The sequence below is a fragment of the Pan paniscus genome, chromosome 21 (genome assembly GCF_029289425.2).
Source record: "Pan paniscus chromosome 21, NHGRI_mPanPan1-v2.0_pri, whole genome shotgun sequence".
NCBI lineage: Eukaryota > Metazoa > Chordata > Mammalia > Primates > Hominidae > Pan > Pan paniscus.
This window is the reverse complement of record NC_073270.2, coordinates 9,848,098-9,867,938: the sequence shown is the minus strand read 5'-3', so window position 1 is coordinate 9,867,938 and position 19,841 is coordinate 9,848,098. Positions and strand designations below refer to the sequence as shown.

Sequence of the window (19,841 nt, the reverse complement as noted above, 5' to 3'; positions counted from 1 at the left end):
ACTAAAACATGGTAGAGCTAGGTTTAAAAATCCAGATTTGGTTGACTTTAAATCTCATAGCCCTGGTCCTGAGACAGATACAATCAGCAAAGCATTTACCCTTTGACCCCAGATTCTTTATTGGCAAAATAAGCGACTTGGAAACAGTGGTTTTCAAACTTGTCTTTTTTTTTAATGAACAATTTAACACTTCTTTCAAATAAAATATTATTCAAGTCCAAGACAGAAAACAGGTCAAAGCCACATTGCTTTGGTTGAAGACTGGGTGGGAGCCACAGCTTTGATCTCTCTCTCACCCCAGACAAGTCTTGTGCTATCTTGCATTACTGTTCAGCAAATAATCATGCTCCCCTCCTCCTTCCATTGGGGAGTATGCTTTATCACCCCACTGATGTTGGGCTTGCCTATATGACTTGCTTTTCTCAATGAAATAGAAGCAGACATGACATTGTTTACATTAAAAATGGGATTGCATAATCAAGATGACTTGGTGTTTTTCACCCTTGCCTCTGTTATGAGAAAAGTATGTCCCAGGCAGTCAATTGCTCCTTCAGCATGGAATGAAAGACAGGTGAAGAATCTGTGTATTTTACTTTTAGCCTGAACAAACTGAAAACCCATGAATGAGAAATAAAGGTTTGCTTTTGACCACCACTGAGATTTTTGGGGCTGCTCGTTACACAGTGTTACCATGGCAAAGTCTGACCGATATAAAGTCCCAAAACATGTACTCAAAACCTGTGTGGCTCACAGCACAGATCTAATTGGTGGAGAAAAGTGAGACCCTAAAAAATGAAACAAACCCCACAACAATCCCAACAACAAACAACAAACCCCACATTTATTCCATTGATAATCCCCATATCACATAATTGAGTAGTTTTTTTGCTGCTTTGATGCCTAGTATTGCTATTTCCCTGTCTTGTTTTCCAGTTAGATTTTTCAGAGTCTACACATCTGTGAAGCTTCTCATTTCACTGAAGTGAAATGACACCCTTGAGTGTCAACTGGCTTTTAGACATGGAGATGACAACCTTCCTGTGGTCATCTTGAGCGACCTCGTGTTGGGGAAAATGGGCCACTTTCAGACTGCACAAAATCTGGAAATGGTTTAATTAGTGTGTAAGTTAATCAGGGTTCCTAAGTCAAAATTACCTGGAGTAGGCACATTTGCTTTTCTTAACCTCTTTTTCTTCTTTCCCACCGTGTTTTACTCTTTGTCTCCTTTCCACTCCCCGCAGGCCAAGAATGCAGGCACCACACATGGTTGTCTCTGTTTCATGAGCAGAACCTGAAATCATCAAAGCAGGTTTCAGGAGTTCTGAAATAAGTCCTGAGAATCTGCAATAAAATTTGTTCCTGATACAACCATTTTACTTTTAATGTTCTAAGAACTCACTTTAAGTGATAAATAGTCTGTGTGTTGAGTATGAAGAACAGCCTGTTTTTTTAAAAAATTTCATCTTAATGGGCTCCAAGTTCTTTGTAATGTTAACTGACAACACTTGATCACGGAGATTTTTGTCCATGGAGTCTGCCATGAGGCGACTGCTTTGGCATACATTTCAGGAAGCTTTGGATTTATTCCTAGCTCCTCCAGGTTCTAGCACCCCGGTCTGTTTCTCACCAGCTCTTACGGACATGAAAATCTCCCTCTCTGGGCCACAGTTTGTTCATCTGTGAAATGGAAAGTTAAAATAAGATCATTTATGAGATTCTCAATATATCATTTACTATTCTTTCATAAAATTACTAAAAATATGTAGTCATACTCATGTTTGATATTTCCTTGGGATAGAAGAGTTTAACCTCGCTTTATATTTGGAATTATGTTTATTTATATGGAAGAGGGTCTGGACTCATGGTGGCAGAGAAAGTGAGTTACCTATCAGTAATGACAATTTAAGATAAAAGACCGTATTTCTAAGCTTCTCTTAACAACTATAGGTGGCCAAAAATATAAATGGAATTGTTAGGTGAGACTGTTGAGAAAATTCCTGCAGAGGGACACAAACAGCAGGAGTAGACCCTACTTGCTTGCTCTATCCCCCAACTTCTGCTTTCTGCCTGGAACAGAGAATTAATGGTTGGAGCTCCTGTAGCCATTTTGAACCATGAAGCCAGCTTGAAATAAAAAACCATACATAAAGGATAGCAGAGCAGAAAAATAGAAAAAACTTAGGTTTCCTCTGTCACCATGGAGCCTTCATACTAGCCCTGAACATCTACCTTTGGACTTCTTTTATGTGTTAGAGAAATGAACTTCTACTTTGTTTAAGTCACTGTTATTTTGAAAATTTTTAATCGAGGCTGAATTCAATCCTGAACTGAGAGAGCCTAGCTTCTTGGTTCTTCAAAACAGCATTTCCCAAACTGCATTAGAGAACTTGCTAAAACACAGACTACTGGGCACACCCCTAGGGTTTTTGATTACATAGGTCTAGGCTGGAGTCAGAGGATTTTCTTTTCTTTTCTTTTTTTTTTTTTTTTTTTTTTTTGAGACCGGGTCTTGCTATGCTGCGTGTCACTGCCCCTGGCTGAGATTTTGCACTTGTAACAAGTTCCCTGGTGATGCTGTTGCTGCTGGTCCAGGGACCACATTTCAAGAACCACTGACTTAGAACATCTCCAATTCATTTGAAAAGGAGGGAATAAACCTTTGCCTCTTGACAAAGCAGTGTCATAAACCAGATTATAGGGTGTCGGCAAAATATTCCTTATGAAACATGTTTACATTTTGCTTCCAGACTCAAGATGAATGGCATCTTGGGAAGTTTTCATTTAAATACATGGGAATGGAGAGTTCCTGAGTTTTTTTCCCTGAGAACAAAATGGCGAGAAGCTGGAGCTGACAAGAAATTCAGCCTGGAAGTACCGAGGCAGAGAAATGGCCATATGGAAGGTTGTGTGTGTTGCCATTTTCAATGGTGGCACGATTTTCCGTTCTCCCAAACAAATCTCCATCAGTGTTTTTAATAGTCTCAAATGCTCTTTTTATTGATATCAAAGGACAGATGGACTTTTTTTTTTTTTTTCTAAAGCGAGCTGAGGAAAATAAACAATCAGGCCAATTTAACCCAGTGTTTTGGAAAGTCACCTCGGGATGTCCTCGAGCCTGAGGAAATGTCACTTTCCCAAGTCTCCTCAGGGCAGCCCTTTTGTCCCTTGTTTCCTGAAGGGAACAGTGTGTCTGAAGAGTTTCCTTCTGCCTCCGCTCCAGTTCACCACTGACAACTGGGAAACTCAGTGACCTGAGCACAGCATCTGCAGAAATCTGTCAGAATGATTAGGCAATTCATGGCTGTGGGGTCTCAGAACAGCCCATGTGCCTGTAAATTGTTTCCTGAGCTTCATGGTGGCATCAGCATTAGTCATAAGTACCTTTCACTGAGATTGCAGCAGCTGAGTCCTGGGCTGTAAGATTACCTTGCTGTGGTCTGTTTCTCAAGAAGAAAAAGAAGTGCAAGGTGAATTCAGTTCTCAGAGAATCCCCATCCCTCCAGCCCTCATGACCCTTTCTCTCCCCTTTAAATCTTTCTGAGAGCTTGTCTCCTTCACCCTTGGATAGAACTAATACTGCCCAGGTCTGAGCTTTGTATGCTTACCCTTTGTTTACATATTTTTTCTCTCTGGCCACTTGGCACAGACTAGATGCTTGGCACAACCTCTCACAAACTAGGTGCTTATTTTGTGGAAAAAACAGGTGGAAAGTGTGCAATGGGTGACAGCCTGGGATCTGCAACACGTGCACCTTTATTTCCTTCTCCTTTCCTGCCTTCATTCCTCTGTTCCTCCCTTCCTTCCATCCTTCTTTCCTTCCTTCCTTCCTTCCTTCTTCCCTTCCTTCCATCCTTCCTTCCTTCCTTCCTTGCCACGGGAGACTCAAGTCAATACTTTATAGCAGCAAAATTTACATACAGTGAAATGGACAAATCTTAAGTGTACAGTTTGGTGGTGACATTTAGCTCAAGACCTGAAAGCTTCATGTGGATCAAGAGAATGACATTTCTATCACCCCCGAAGTTTCCTCATGCCCCTACCAGTCACTCGGCCCCCGCCTTAACCCTCAGAGGAAACCATCGTTCTGATTTTTATCATCATAGGTGAGTTTTTCCTGTTCTTGAATTTCATTTAAGTGTCTGACTTCTTTCACTCAACATAGTGTTTTTGAGATGAAGAGGGCACATTTCTTAATTTTCTTAAAAATCAAATTACTTGACCTTGAGCCTCATGGCATTGGGTTCCTGGACACTCTTTTGAGTCAGAATTGGGGCTCTGAGCCCCAGCCTCAGCTACAAGGTCATGGCAACTCTGGCTACAGAGGAGGGGAGGTCTCGGGCACAGAAATATTTGGCAAGGCCTCTCCCTTCCTTATTCCCCATAGGCTGAATCACGAAACACCAGCCACTGCTGAGGTTACTGTGGATAATATCAATCAAATAAGATGGTGCACATTGGCTTCCCTAATATTCCCATTGTCTGAGCCAGAGTCACAATGAATGGCATCTTGGGAAGTTTCCATGGTGCTTGGAAACTGAGACCATGGAGGCTCCCTGCAATTTCTAGACAAAGTACACCTGCCAAGGCCAGGGCTGCAGTGCCTAGAGAAGGTATCCTAGGTGTCCTTGCAGGTGCCCCAGGAGTTCCTGTCCCTCCTGAAGGCTCTGCCTTGGCCCCTTCTGGAGGGGCAGACCTTCTGACCTCCCTTTGCTGCCCAGTCTAGGGGAATCTCCTCCCTCTTCCCCTCCTTCCCATTCTTCCATCCCCAGGAATCTGCCTCTGTGTCCCCTCCTATTCCATTTACAGAAGCCAGGAATGGGATTGTTTTCTTCCAACAATGTCTCTTTTGCATCTCTGTTATTGCTGCTTTGTGCTCTGACCCAGGCCTGAGACAAAAGACATCAAACTCCATCTCTGGTGGGAATGCAAAGGCCATCTATGGTGTGTACATAAAGGCCATCTCTGGTGGGTACTCTAATCTCCTTGTTTGGCTTACAAACCTTGTGTAATCTGGCCTATCTTCTTCTCTGATCTTATCCTGTCTTCCTCTCTGATCTTATCTTGTGCTGCTCCTCTTTCCCTCACTCCCTACACCACAAGCCTAGTGGCTTTCTCTGTTTCTAGAATTCTCCAAGTTCGTTCCCTTTTTAGGACCTTGGCACTAGCTAGTCCTTTTGTCTAGATTGTTACTTTCACTGGTCTTTGCCTGGCTGACTCTTTTCATTCAGATCTTAAACTAATTAAGATCATCCTTCAGCATCAAAAGTAAAGCCATTGTGTAGGCCCTAACTAATTCTACCACCCCTCTCCTGTTTTGATGTAATTCTGTGATATCACTTACCACCAGCTATTTTTTCTAGTTCATTTGTTCCTTTATTTGTTCATTTATTGTCTTGTTTCCCCATTAAAATGTAAGCCTGGGAGAACAGAGAGCTTATCTGTCATGTTCACCACGTGTATCAGTATCAGTTATCTACTGCCACAATAAAGCTGTGTAACAAATAACCAAGAAAACCTCAATACCATAAACAAGTAGCGCTTACTATGCATTTGCATGTTAGCAATTTAGACTATGCTCAGTGGGACAGTTCTTCTGATCTTGGTTGGGCTCACGTGTCTGGCTGTTTGTTGGCTGGCTGTCAGCTGGAGTGATGTGAATAACTGGGATGCAACAGTGAAACAAGTCCCAATGAGCAGGCAACTTTATAAGCCTCGGGTTATGTCATGGTTGCTAATATCCCATTGGCCAAAGCAAGTCACACTGGCCAAGCCCAAGAGAGAGCATATGGACACTAGAAAGTTACACAGCCAAGGGGGAACATGAGAAGGTGTAGTATTAAGGCCAGTGATGTAATGAATCTCCCACAATATGTATTCCTAGCCTTTTCTACACAGAAGGCACTAAGTTCACATTTGGTTTCATTAATGGATGAGTTATTCTTTCATAAAGAACATAAGAAAAATCAATTAATATTAACAAACAAACAAAAAAGCCCTGGTGCAAAAAGTTATAATACTGTTACCCAAATACAGGGAGTTTCTGGATGGATTTCAGAAGTTGGAGAACCCCTGAAATGAGATATAAAATAAGGAAAAGATTATCCTTCTGGGCAGACAGCAGCCCATGTTAAAGCTGTGGCCACATCCACTTCCTTGGCTGAGTACAACTATGCAGTACACAAACCACACAACGGCATGCAGCATCCCTAGGTACTCACATGTTAGAACAACTTTGGGTCTTTCTCCTCTGTCTTTAGTGTAGTTTATTGCCTTGACTAGGGCTGTGTCTACTTGTTCGGATGCCATCATTTTTCCAGCTTCAATGTTGATTCTCACAAGCCAATTATTTCTTGTCATGACTGTTACAGAAAGAAAGTGAAGTTTCATTCTGTCTGAAAAAACACTCAGCCTCCCAATATCCCCTGGGACGACTTCTTCCCAACTTCTACCTGGAAATTCAGGTGCCTCTTATTGAGGTCCTTAGGGGAAATTATTCTTTATTTTACTTTATTTTATTTATTTATTTTCAGACGGAGTCTCGCTCTGTCGCCCAGGCTGGAGTGCAGTGGCGCGATCTCGGTTCACTGCGAGCTCCGCCTCCCGGGTTCACGCCATTCTCCTGCCTCAGCCTCCCGAGTAGCTGGGACTACAGGCGCCCGCTACCATGCCCGGCTAATTTTTTTTTTTTTTAGTAGAGACGGGGTTTCACCATGTTAGCCAGGATGGTCTCGATCTCCTGACCTCGTGATCTGCCCGCCTCAGCCTCCCAAAGTGCTGGGATTACAGGCGTGAGCCACTGCGCCCGGCCAATTATCCTTTAAGCCCTAGACATACATCAACTTGCTTCATCGTCAAGAGGCATCTCAGGACCAACACCAATCTCAAATGAATCACCAAACGCCAGACACTGCCGAGGTTACTGTGGATAACATCAATCAAATAAGATAGTGCACATTGCCTTCCCTAACAACCCAAACATTTTTTACACATTCAAAAAGTCTCTAAAATGACTGATTGATCCTTGTTTGCACCAAAGGGATGTCTCATTCCTAAGGAGGTGGTTTCTAATGTTAATATAGTTTGGATATGCGTGCCTTCCAAATCTCATCTTGAAATTTGGTCTTCAGTGTTGGAGGTGGGGCCTGGTGCGAGGTACCTGGGTCATGGAAGCAGATCCCCCATGAATGGTTTGGTGCTTTCCCAGAGGTAATACGTGAGCTTTCACTCCATTAGTTCACGTGGAAGCTGGTTGTTTAAAAGAGCATGGCATCCTTCTCCCTCTCTTGCTCCCTCTCTCACCACGGGACACATTTGCTCCCCCTTCACCTTCTACCATGACCGTAAGCCTCTCACTGGATGCAGATGCCAGTGCCATGCTTCTTGTACAGCCTGCAAGAACCAGGAGCCAAATAAACCTTTTTTCCTTATGAATTACTCAGCCTCAGATATTCTCTTACAGCAATGCAAAAGAGACTAAGACAAATACGTTTCTATTATCATAAATAGATATAAATGATGTAGACATTATAAATGATGTAAAGAGATTGTCTTGTCACTTATAATAAATATGTTTTTGAAACATACTATTAATGTGGCTCTTTGGTTTCAAGGGAAAAAATCTGAACCATGATAATCATGGAAAAGTTGACGTTTCTATGATATGACTGTACGCCTGTTTTTTCATGTGGTTCTTTATGTTATAGCATCTTTCTTTTAAAATATGTTTTTAATTTTTTGGACACTCTAAATTTTAAAAAATCATACATGATCCACATCACAAGAAAGTGTAAATAAGAAAAATGCAAGAAATTATAATATTACTGATATACGTACCAGCTAGATTGACAGTGTGATTTTTATAGTACTAAGTATGTAGAGTTCAACTTTCAGAGAGGAACATTTTTCTAAGTGGTTTCACTCTCCTGAGTCCTTCATGGCCCTGGAAGAATTATGACTATTGGTGATTCAGGAAGAATCTGGGAGCTACAGAAAATAACTGCTTAAAATGCAAAAGGAGGCGGCAATAATGAACTGATTCTCCAGGGTCAAGAGGTGGATAATGTGTTTATGGACAACTTTCCACGAAGGAAGACTAAGATGTCGCTAAGATATGACTTCAAAGACACAGCAGTTCTATTAAAGTTTCCAGGGCTGATTTTGGGATTATCAACCTAAACCCTTGTAGATTATTATAAGAGTCCAGTGGCCTTAAATGCCTTGTCTGGAATTCTAACGTTGCAGACCATTGTAACTTGTTAAGAGAACTGACAAGAGGGTGATGTGGAAACAGGGAAGAAATTGTCGGGTTTCTGCTTCAAGGTTCACTTTTGAAAAGAGTCGTCATCAGTGCAGAAAAATATTGATAGACTTTGTCTCAGTAGAAGCTTCATGTCTTTTTCATCTCTCCAGAATTAAAGATCACTACCAGCAACAACCCATGTGACTGTATCTTCAATAAGAACACTTTGGATAACTTGGCTATTTTATAAGACAATTTTTCCAAGTGACATAAAGCAGTTAAAAGTGACCATAGAAAATCGATCTGCCCAGTTGATCTCCTCTTTTAAACTTAAAAAAAAAATTCTTCATGACAACTTGTTTCTAAGCCATTCTTTTAGCAATCAGAAGCAGATACATAGGGATTAGGAGTTGACAGATTTTTTTTTTTTGGAAATAATACAGAAAATATTTTTTGGCATTCTGGGCCACATGGTCTCTGTTACAACCATTCAACACTGCCCTGCAATGTGTAAACAGCAAGAGCTAACATGTAAATTAATGGACAATGCCAATACAGTTTTATTTACAGAAACAGAGTAAGCCTGTAGGCCATTGGCCAGAGTTTGCAAACCTCTCTTTGAGGGTCCTCCAAGCAAATGAGCCAGTCTTAGGGAATTCTTTACGGAGACAGAAAGTTAGAATATATCAGATTTGGAAAAGACAAAGGTACCATTTTGGGGGAAAAAATGCCCCAAACAAAAAACAAAACATCCAGAAGTTATGTTAATTTTACTTGAAAAACAGTAGGTTTGCACATTTATTTTTTAAAGTCAAAGAAATATTTTTCTCAAGTGAATATTCATAGCAAATCTCAGTAACATATAAAAAGATATTATAAAGGAGATGCTATATTTGAAAGGGAGAATCTCAATGTTTATCTTCTCTTTTGCCCTGTCAGCAATTTCCTAATGTAGCTCTTGAAAATTCCAGGGTCTCTTGAGCAATTTAAAACTCACTGCTCCAGTATAATTTAAAAAAAAGCTTATCTCTAACTTAGGGTTATAAGACTTAGAAAGTAAAAATTCAGGATGCTCAGTTAAATTTGAATTTCAGCAATTTCTACTTTTTTTAGCATAGACATGTCATATGCAATATTTGGAATATACACATCCTAAAAGCTTACTCATTGTTGATCTGAAATCTAAATTTAACTGGGCATCCTAATTTAACTGGCTACTCTATCTCTACTTGTTTTTTTTTTTTTTTTTTTGAGATGGGAGTTTCACTCTGTCACCCAGGCTGGAGTGCAGTGTCACCATCTCAGCTCACTGCAACCTCTGCCTCCTGGGCTCAATAGATCCTCCTGCCTCAGCCTCCTGAGTAGCTGGGACTACAGGTGCATGCCACCACGCCCAGCTAATTTTTGTATTTTTTGGTAGATGTGGGGTTTTGCCATGTTGCCTAGGCTGATCTTGAGCTCCTGGACTCAAGTGATCTGCTCACCTCAGCCTCCCAAAGTGCTGAGATTACAGGCGTGATCCATTGCACCTGGCCTACTCTTTTTTATTTTTATTTTTTGAGATGGAGTCTTGCTCTGTCACCCAGGCTGGAGTGCAGTGGTGCAATCTTGGCTCACTGCAACCTCTGCCTCCTGGGTTCAAGTGATTCTCCTGCCTCAGCCTCCTGAGTAGCTGGGACTACAGGCATGTGCCACCATGCCCAGCTAATTTTTGTATTTTTAGTAGAGATGGAGTTTCACCATATTGGTCAGGCTGGTCTTGAACTCCTGACCTCGTGATCCGTCCGCCTCGGCCTCCCAAAGGGCTGGGATTACAGGAGTGAGCCACTGTGCCCGGCCTGCACCTGGCCTACTTCTTTAACTTCTCCAAGCCTCAGTTTTCTCATCTGTAAGGCAGGGGAATTGATAATACCAACATGACAGGATTGTTTTAAGTTTTAAAGCAGTGAATATTTGTAAAGCACATGGAAAGGATCCTAGCACATAGTCAGTGCTATCTTATGGCCTGTTAACTATTAGTTATGTTGTTAGCTAATTAGCTATTTTTAGTATTGGTATCAGTTGTTAAGAGCTTGTAATAATACTTACTGGTTGATATAATTGTTATGGACCAAACTGTGTCTCTACCAAATTTACACGTTGACACTAGCACCCCCAATATGAATGTAAAGAGGTAATAAGGGTTAAATGAGGTCATAAGACTGAGGCCCTAATTTATATGACTTGTGTTCTTATAAGAAAAAAAGAGACACCAGCGATGCAAGAGAACAGAGAAAAGGTCATATGAGGACGCAAGGAGACGGCAACCATCTGCAGGCCAATGAAAGAGGCCTCAAAAGAAACTAAACCTGCTGACAACCGGGTCTCAACTTTTAGCCTCCAGAACTGTGAGAAAATAAGTTTCTGTTGTTTAAGCCACACATTCTGTGGTATTTTGTTATGGCAGCCCTAACAACTTAATACAGAAATCATGCATATGACTTTAAAAATGGATTTCTGGCCAGGCGCAGTGGCTCACACCTGTAATCCCAGCACTTTGGGAGGCCGAGGCAGGTGGATCACTTGAGGCGAGGAGTTGGAGACCAGCCTGGCCAACATGGTGAAATCCTGTCTCTACTAAAATACCAAAATTAGCCGAGTGTGGTGGTACATGCCTGTAATCCCAGCTACTCAGGAGACTGAGGCGGGAGAATCACTTGAACCCCGGAGGTGGAGGTGGCAGTGAGCCGAGATCACGCCACTGCACTCCAGCCTGGGCAGCAAGAGTGAGGCTCTGTCTCAGAAAATAAAATAAAATAAAATAAAATGGATTTCTATTGGCCATTTCATAAACTGAGATGTTATTTTAAGTATGAGTCAAAAGTGACATGATAATAGATTGATCTGATGATTCCTTTTATTAACCACACTCTGACAATTTTATTTTGGTACTTTTTAAAGTTTTGCTCTTCTTTGCCATTTGTAACTCACTTGAAGTTTATTTTGTGGTTGTCTTTTAAGATGTCCCCGAAGATGAAAGTAAAGTGTCTTGAGAAAGCAAGGCTTTGGCCAAAAACGATGTAATTCTACTCCACAGCTTAGTCCAAAGTAACTTTGGCTTGCATCTTAAAATTCTGTTATTGCAAATTCTTTTTTTACTTTTGTCACTAAGATTAATGAACTAGATAAACAGTGGGCATTTACTTTTAATCTTTGGTAGTATTCATTATTTCAGCTAGACCAGGAAGTTAAGTATAAAATTCATCAATATTCAGTGTAAAACACCCATGTACAGCATCCTGGAATTGACTGTTTCTTTTTTTTTTTTTTTTTCCCTGAGATGGAGTCTTGCTCTGTTGCCCAGACTGGAGTGCAGTGGGGCGATCATGGCTTACTGCAACCTCCACCTCCTGGGTTCAAGTGATTCTCCTGCCTCAGCCTCCCAAGTAGCTGGGATTACAGACACACACCACCAGACCTGGCTAATTTATGTGTGTGTGTGTGTGTGTGTGTGTGTGTGTGTGTGTTTCCAGTAGAAATGAGGTTTCCCTATGTTGGCCAGGCTGGTCTTGGACTCCTGACCTCAAGTTATCCACCTGCCTCAGCCTCCGAAAGTGTTGGGATTACAGGTGTGAGCCACTGCGCCCGGCCCACTGTTTCTTAACGTTATTGAATATGTATTTGTGTCTTATTTTATATCAAGTTGACTTAGTAGTAAATCCTTTGTATTGTTTTGTAAACTCTTTAAGGTCTAAATAAACTCTCATCTTCAAAAATATAGATTCATTTTCTTCCTTTAAAAGACATAATGTCCAGAATTTGCTTCGAAATTATATGGGAGTGAAAGAAGATTAATAATGAGGTGATGGTTATAGCTGTGTGATAGGGTACATTGGAGTTTATTATGACATTCTGTCTAGGGTATGTTTAAGAATTTCCACTTTGTGCTAATTTCCAATTCTTTACTCCCCATTGAATAGAATTACATATGCACACTCTGCTGTTTGTGCAGTGCCTCCCACTTTGCTAGGCACTGATACACTTCTTCTCAGATGAGACTCAGCCCAAGGACATTCTTTGGTCAATGGAATGTGACTAGACCTGACATGGGCAATGTCCAAGCAGAGACTTCTTTTTTATATATAATTTTTATTTATTTATTTTTAATTGACAAGAAATTGTATGTATCTGTGGTGTACAACATGCTGTTTTGAAATAGGTATACATTGTGGAATGAGTAAATCAAGCCTATGAACATGAAGACTAAATGTACTTGCTTGCTCGCCTTGGCCCTTTATTTATGTATTTATTAATCTTTTTTCTTTTTTTTTTGAGACAGAGTCTTACTCTGTCACCCAGGCTGGAGCAGTGGCTCCATCTTGGCTCACTGCAACCTCCGCCTCCTGGGTTCAAGCAATTCTCCTGCCTCAGTCTCCCAAGTAGGTTGGACTACAGGCATCCACCACCACACCCAGCTCTCTCTATATGTGTGTGTGTGTGTGTGTATATATATATATATATGGTTGTAGTTGTTGTTGTTGTTGTAGAGATGAGGTTTCAACATGTTGGCCAGGCTGGTCTTGAACTCCTGACCTCAACTGATCGGGCTGCCTCAGCCTCCCAAAGTGCTAGGATTACAGGTGTGAGCCACGCACCTGGCCTGACTTGGCCTTTTATTCTCCACCCTCTGCTATGAAAAGAGGGTCCTCTGGGTAGATGTTATTCCTTCAGCCCACATCCTGGAACAAAAAACATAGAGCAGACCTGAACTTGAAGTCAACTTGGGGTCTAGCCTAGCCAAACCCAGCTGAAAATGGCCAAACCACAGCTGTAATAGTAAAATAAATGTTAGTTGCCTTAAGATACTGAGATTTTGGAATTGTTTGTTATGGAGCATTATCACTAGACAAACCTAACTAATACACCTAAATATTTTTTTAAATAAAGAAATACACATTTAAACACCTAATTTACATTAACAATTGTGTGCTACATAATTAGTTGGTGTCACTGACCTTGATCTAAGTTATCCTACCAGTTTTCTAACTGGAGTTCATCAGTATCTATTCAACAAATTTTAGAGCTAGAAACTGATTACACCACTGGCCTGGAGGTCCTGACTTACATGTAATAATTGACTTAGGACTCTTTCTACTGTTTCTTTAAAGGCTAGAGACCCATTCAAGCTCTGTTTAAGGACAGGGAGAATGCAATGCGGTTTCTCACCAGAATTCAAGGGCAGGAATCATGGCCTGGCTGGGCCTTAGAGGAACAAGAATTGTAACTGAAACCAAGTAAAGGCAGAGTTACCATATACGGTTGTGAAAGTGAGGGACTTTGGGTTAGCCTTTCACATCTTAGAGACTGTACATTTTTATAGTTATTATGACAATTTCCTGGCATATGGCAATAATGTGCCTTGTTCTATATCAGAAAATGTTTCAATAGGTGAAAAGTGTCTTGAGGAAGTAAAATATTTTTGAAATTTGCAAAAGGCATCATATAGGCTGTAGTGGTTGTGGCAACTTGGACTTCTCTTACTGTCTCTGCTATCAAATGGCTTTCTCGGGCTCAGCATTTTTGTTCCATCCTAATTTCAACTTGTACTCAGTGCATTGTCTTAGGACAAAGTCAGTGGACTTTGAGAAAAGGGTCATATTTTTCCACTTAACCACAAGTGTCCTAGTTAATTAGCAGATCCTGAGAAAAGAACTTGGGTGTAAGTAGTTTATTTTTGAGTGATTCCAGGAAAGCACTAATGAGGGAGTTGGGAAAAGAAGAAGGAAAAGAAGTGAATCCAATAAAAGGTGTGCCAATGAGCAGGTTACTGCTATAACTGGCACTCACGTCTATGGAGACTCTCTATGGTATTGCATAGAACATGCTTTAGATCTGTTCCCTGAGCAATGAAGAAACTGAGGCCTTTATCTACTGACTTCTGATTTTCATTGGCTGAGGGTCACTCCTGGTGGCATTAAATCCTCAACTTCCTGGCCATATCACAGGTAGTCTGAGAACACTTTCAAGGCTCTGGAGAAAGACTTCTTGCAGTGAAAAGGAGAGAAGCAGGTACTTCAGGTGGGGAGCTGATGGAGCCATCAGGAACTGTCCGCATCACAGCTGTGGATAAGTCAGGGCTGGATTAAGGGACCATGGCATATAGCATGCAGCTGTTGTACTAATAAGTTATTTGATTAGACCCAGAATGGGTGTAACTAGGTGCAAAGGACTGAATGTATACATCCCTGCCAAATTCTTATATTGAAATTTGAACACCCCACAGGTTGATGGTGTTAGGAGGCAGGGTCTTTCGTGGGTGATTAGGTTATGAGGACATAGCTGTTATAATGGGATTAGTTCCCTTATCAAGGAGACCCCAGAGAGATCCCTTGTCCCTTCTGCCATGCAAGATTATAGCCAAAAGACAGTGTCTATGAACCAGAAAGTGGGCCCTCACCAGACACCAAATCTGCCAGTGCCTTGATCTTGAACTTCCTAGCCTCCAGAACAGTGAGAAATAAATTTCTATTGTTTATAAGTCACCCCATCTATGATATTTTGTTATAGCAGCCTAAATGGACAAGGACACTAGGGAAAATATTCTTGTATCTAGTATTTCAAATGAGTAAAGTCTTAGGCTTTATAGTCTACCACCCACAAAGTACCTTTCAAACCCTGAGGGAAAGGGAAGAACTGAAAGGTCAAAACACAAAATGAGAGCACTCCATCCACCTTGCCCTATTCTCCTTCCCAGCGGTTTCTCTCTGCCCTGCAGGAGCAAAGAAACAAAAGACAGGTCTGTACAAGGGGAGTCATTGCTGGGAGCATCTTCTGCCCCCTAGCCTGCAGTCCCTCTTCTCCAAAGGTGGAGCCCAGTTTATGCTATTTTACTATTAAGTATCTGGAATTTGTATTTTGTTCTCCCTTAGTTTCATGTCTCTCAGTGTCTGTCAAGCTGCCCTAACATTTTCTTAAAACAAAGCACACTTTGGACATGTTAATATTCCCCAAAGCGATGTTCAAAGTCTTTCTCACAGTAAAAGATAATGTAGCCAGGAAAACAGGAAAGGGCAGAGGGTCGTCTAGATTGTTTTGTGAGAGGATTGCAGAAAGGCAATTTTGATTGCACTTTTTCTATATGTTATGCACTCAGGAAGGATGGAGGCAAAAACATTACATGATGTGTAGTCAATAAAATGGGCTCCACTGGACACTCATAATGATATCCCTAGGTTTATTCATCAAGGAAATGTGGGATTAGTTCACTCAGTGCCTACCCTGCTGTTAACAGCTTTAGTCCCTCTCTTTTACAAATTCAGAATCCCAAGAAATGTATCTGATGTGCTTTGGCTGTGTTCCCACTCAAATATCATCTTGAATTATAGCTCTCATAATTCCCATGTGTTGTGGGAGGGACCTAATGGGAGATAATTGAATCATGATGGCAGTTTCCCCCATACCGTTCTCATGGTAGTAAATAAGACTCATGAGATTTGATGGTTTTATAAGGGGTTTCCTCTTTCACTTGCCTCTCATTCTCTCATCACCAGCTGCCATTCTTCCTTCATCTTCCACCATGATTGTGAGTCCTCGCCAGCCAGGTGGAACTGTGAGTCAGTTAAATCTCTTTCCTTTATGAATTACCCAGTCTTGGTACGTCTTTATCAGCAGTGTGAAAACAGACTAATATAGCATCTCATTGGTCCACTATATTATCAGGCTTGGCCACACAGGCTGCTGAAATGTCAACCAGTGGGCTACTTTGGGTCAGGATGGGTGCAATAAGCTATGATCTGGGGGAATAGGATAATGAGGGACCCCTGTGACTCTCAGTAGGATGTTTCCCCAAGAGATCAAACACCACAAGACCCATCTAGGAAACCAATTTTCCTAGGCAGATGATATAAAAAGCTGATTCACACTAACTTGTATTGCAGATGCTGATAGATGCACTAAGAGCCTACCATGGTTCAGATAAATTCATCTGGTTTCCTCTTTATCTTAGGTCAGGTTCCCTAGAAGCAGATCCTGAGATAGGGATTTATGTGTAGTGAAATTTTTTCAAAAGAAATGTGCCTAGGAGAAACCACAAAAGGAGTTGGGACAGGCAGGCATGAAAAGGAAGGAGAAGAAGCCAGTGGAAGCTATGATTTCAGGTGCGGCCTCAGCCTCAGCCTGACCCTGACCCCGCAGGGGAGCTTAGGAACATAAGCTACACATGCCTCAGAGTTTGTCCCCACTGGAGGGAAAGGAGCTGGACTTTTGTATTTTATATAAGCCAGTCTTAGGCTAATGGACACAGGGACCCAGGAGAGGGGTGAATGCATAGCCCTCTAGGAACTTACAGCTCTCAGGGTAAGTGGGCAGAGCAGCTCTGGTAGCCCAAAGGCAGTTGTAGAAATAGAGTCCTGGGTGCAGGCCATTTGAAACAAAGCACAGAGAAGCCAAAGGGAAGGACAGAGGGAGGTGGAGCTGGGAAGCTACATCTGACTCTGCATATTGTGAGGAAGGGTCCCCAAGTCTTAAGAGTATCTGGTATCCGATGTGCAAGGACTCACTAGGGGCCATCGACAGTGAGTAGCCCCTTCATTCTGAAAATGGCCTATTAGAAGGGGCTGGAATCTATATTAATGATGCTCTGGCTTTGCTGACCAGGGAGAGACTGCCCCTCCTAGGATTAGCACATCTTTAGACAGAAAAAATAACTAGAGTATGCCTCTCATATGCAGACCAACCAGTCCAAAGCTCATAACCCCAACTACCTCCCTTAGCTCTTCCACTCCAGGCCAATATTCCCTTGCCCTCATCATTCCAGGACCAGATCCCAGACAACTCAGGACAGCCTGGGCCCTTCAGAGCCCACTGAGATCATTCAAACTAGCAAACCCTAAGCCTGTTCACCCTGCCTTGCCTGTTTCTTCCCATGGAAACCACAAGAAAGGCTCTCACCCACACTTTCCCCTTGCTCCCTCTGCCTCCTGATGGACCCGGCTGCTTCTCCTGGTGTGGCGCTAAAGGGCACAGCTGCTCCCTCTTGAGAACTGTGAGTAATAAACTATCTTTTCAACGGCAGCTGTCTCCTATCTGTTGGTCTCACCATATCTAAATCATTATAAAACCTACATTTTAAAACAAAGCTTGAGCCGGGCACATTGGCTTACGCCTGTAATCCCAGTACTTTGGGAGGCCAAGATGGGTGGATCAGCTGAGGTCAGAAGTTCAAGACCAGCCTGGCCAACATGGTGAGACCTCGTCTCTACGAAAAATACAAAAATTAGCCGGGTGTGCTGGCTAGTGCCTGTAATCCCAGCTACTTGGGAGGCTGAGGCATGGGAATTGCTTGAACCTGGGAGGCAGAGTTGAGTGAGACGAGATCGTGCCTCTGCACTCCAGCCTAGGTGTCAGAGTGAGACTCTGTCTCAAAACAAAAAATTTAAAAAATAAATAAATAAATCAAACAAAGCTTGGCTGAGCACCTTTCAAAAAGGGTAGCAATTGAGGCTGGCATGAGGAAAAACCCATAGGATGAGGTGATTAGAGGTAAAACCCCCACTAGAGTGAGGGGATATTCTGCTTAGAAATGGGATGACAGTTACTTTACAGAAATTATAAGTAATAGAGGTTGATGTCTTGTAATTGTGAGACATTTTCTGTTGTCTGATTATTCCCTTTCATCTGACAGGAGACAGTATGTGGAAAAGAATTAGATGTAGCACCATTCATAACCAAAAGCAAACTGGGGGCCTCAGTCAGATATTCTTTGTCCAGACAGGCAAACCCTGTAGAAATGAAGTAAGCAGTCACAGAACTGTCAGTATAGGGAGAGTGAATGGAGGATGGATAAAGGATGCTATTTTGGAGACTGTATGTACAGAGTTCTGGTCCTTATGTGGAAGAGCCAGGCCCATCTGAATCAGTATGTTGGAGAAGCAGTCATTGGAATAGCTGAGGATATTACAGAAGTTGATTATACTCCTCTCTGCCTCCTTCAGTCTAGATGATTGTGGAAAATATCATTCATTAGTCTTGAGAACACAATTGTACTGTGAAGGGCAAAAAAAACAAAGCCAAATTTCAACAAGCCTCCCTAATCTGTCTTTGTTCCATCTGCCTCTCTATTTAGACTGGCTGATAGCCCTCATATATTGAGTTTGATTAAACATCTGGGCATCCCAGAGCTGACCCTGAAGGGCAGGGATCAAGAATACAAGAATAGGATCAAAAAGCCTACAATGCTGAAAGGCTTAGTTAGTAAGGACAAGTGCTGGATGAAGCATATTTTGTGACTAAAGTGAAAAAGTCCTTATATGCCAAGGCTTTGTGATAGCTAGATCAGGGGTTTTGTTTAGTCTTGTATGGCATAATCTAGAGCTCTCCATGCTCTGTGAGATCATTAATGATAAACTCCACCTTTTGGAAAAACACAGTTATCTCTGACCCATATTTTGCTAATTCATTCAGACGGAATTGTGTTAAGTCCCCTGACTTCTTTGAACTTCTCTTGGAGTTTCAAAGGGCAAAGAATGAGGTGCATGGGGTCAGGAAATAAGTCTGTATTTAGGTAAGTAGGTTCTGTTCTCTAGTCAATAAACTTCCTCTGAGTCATGTAAACATGTCCTCAATTCTTCACTCATCTCTGTAACCACCTTCCATTGCAGCAACTCCCATCAAGACATCTAATTCCCCAAGTCTTGATTCTGGGCTGGCCTTTTGACTTTCTTTGGCCTATAGAATGCGGTGGAATTTACATACTAGTTTTGAATAGAGCTTCAAGAGCACTTATATACTTCTATCCTCTCAGAATTGTTTTAAGCTGCCATACGTAAAAGTCCAGATTATCCTGTGGAAGAATGAGAAACACGTGGTTCATTCACCCTCATCATCCCAGGTAACAGTGAGCCAACCATGAGATATTTGAGTGAGAGCATCTTAGACTAGCTAGACCCCCTTATACATGATTTTCCAGTTGATAAGCACAAGTCTGTAGATCTCTGAGCCAACCCAGTAGAAACCAGAAGAATCACCCAGTTGAGCCAAGCCTAACTGCCAGTTCATAAAATCATTAGCTAAAATGGGTGCCATTTTAAGCCACTAAATTGGGATGGTTGTTTTGCAGAATAAATAACTGATGCAGTCAAGAAACAAAAGCTTTCTGAGCAGTATTTTCCTAACTCTGTGCTGCTTTCTTTGTAAAGTATCATGTTCTTCATCAGGAAATTTCAGAGAGACATTGAGAACTCTTTTTGGATCCCCAGTGTTAGAAAGAGGGCAATGGGGAAGCAGGCCTAGGTGGAGGAAGCTGAAGATGTAATGTTAACAGAGGAAACCACTATTTCAGGTCAAGCCAAAATAGAAGCCAAGAAATGAGATGAAGTAAAGAATCCTTGAAGGAACGGATCAAAAGATGAATTCTTACTGAGCAGATGTTGCCCAAGGAATATCTTGGACAAGATCTGCTTCTTTAGCACACTTAAGAAATGCCTCTTCAGTATACTTAAGGGCTGTCTCCTGTAGTTATGCTGCATTACTTCAAGAACGTAGGCTTGGCAACAATTCTTTCAATTCTTCCTTCTAAGCCCACTGGTTTCTGCCTATGTGTAGACAAATGTTTTGAAAGCAAGGC

The 19,841-nt window shown here is 41.7% G+C and overlaps 1 long non-coding RNA gene across 1 annotated transcript; it reads right to left on the bottom strand.

Moving 5' to 3' along the window:
* Nucleotides 1–215: 215 nt before the first annotated feature.
* Nucleotides 216–7,435, bottom strand: LOC117977181 (uncharacterized). Its single transcript, XR_008622280.2, has 4 exons — nt 6,219–7,435; nt 3,382–3,437; nt 1,400–1,677; nt 216–1,291 (listed from the first exon to the last, which is right to left on the bottom strand). It is a non-coding gene; the product is annotated as an uncharacterized LOC117977181 (long non-coding RNA).
* Between the last annotated feature and the right edge of the window lie 12,406 nt (nt 7,436–19,841).